The sequence below is a fragment of the Triticum dicoccoides genome, chromosome 4B (assembly GCF_002162155.2).
Source record: "Triticum dicoccoides isolate Atlit2015 ecotype Zavitan chromosome 4B, WEW_v2.0, whole genome shotgun sequence".
In the NCBI taxonomy this organism is placed as follows: Eukaryota; Viridiplantae; Streptophyta; class Magnoliopsida; order Poales; family Poaceae; genus Triticum; species Triticum dicoccoides.
In genome coordinates this window covers 569788524-569789638 of record NC_041387.1, presented here as the reverse complement: position 1 = coordinate 569789638, position 1115 = coordinate 569788524, and positions in this window count along the sequence as shown.

Sequence of the window (1115 nt, the reverse complement as noted above, 5' to 3'; positions counted from 1 at the left end):
ATTCTCATAACGGGAAGGGATACAAACCTCAATTTTGGTAGCACCACACAAAATTTATATGGCTGCATCTACCTGCTATCAGCTAACCTCTTGGTGCTCCAGGTATTCCTACATTCGTAACCAGGTACAATGACCACCGCAAGATGAAATTAGCTTATTCATACGTTGACTTGCTGAATGCAGTGCAGAACGATCCTGTCATGTGTGGAGGAGCAAACAAGCAGTGCAGCCGAAGGTGGAAATCAACCAAGGACTTATGAAATTATATATGATCTTCCTCAGGCAGGTCAGTATCCCCTTCATCTAGATGATCGTGTTTTGTCATGCCGAGCTATTGATATGTGCTACTGTTTTGCAACACCGTTTAAGTATAGCTACTGTTTTCCTAGCTTTTCAGATTCAGGACAATGAATATGATTTCAGGGGAACTGTACAATATGGACTCATGTTGAGTCATCTCTATTGCCTCATGTGTTTGCTGCAAATGTGTCAGCATCAATTGCAAGATGAGGCAGCTAGCTAGCTGTGGAGTTGCCAACATGCTCAAAGTGCTCGCAACGTTGAGAAGAAACAAGCATGCCCAAGAAATTAATGCATGCGTAGGGAGGCCCTTTGCTCAGATAAGCATCAACCGATTTTCTTTATTTCCACACCTTCTCACAGCTTTGTATTGGTTATAGTATGGTGAATCATTGAGATGCATAAACATGTTGAACTTTTGTTCTTTTGAATGTTAGTATGCATACCGTATCTTCTGAAGCTTAGTTTAATGTGAGTGTCTGCATCGAGTACCGCATCCTCTAATTTGGTGGATGCACACAGAAAATAAATCTCCTTAATTTATTCCATAACCACCCTATTAAATAGGCCTAGTAACAAACTAGGCGCATGCAGTGGCAGGCGGGCACATGTATCCTGCATGCATGGCCAGTCAGACAAGTCCATGTGCCAGCTCCAATGCAGCAATACAAAAGAAGAGAGCGGTTCTTGGGAAAAAGTGAGTAGTTAGTGCGGCGGGCCTTATAAACATGAACAGCTCGCTCTCCCGCTTCCATCTCCCCCCCCCCCAATTCCCCCCGCTCCCCAATATTCCTCACTCGTCCAGAAAACCCCCG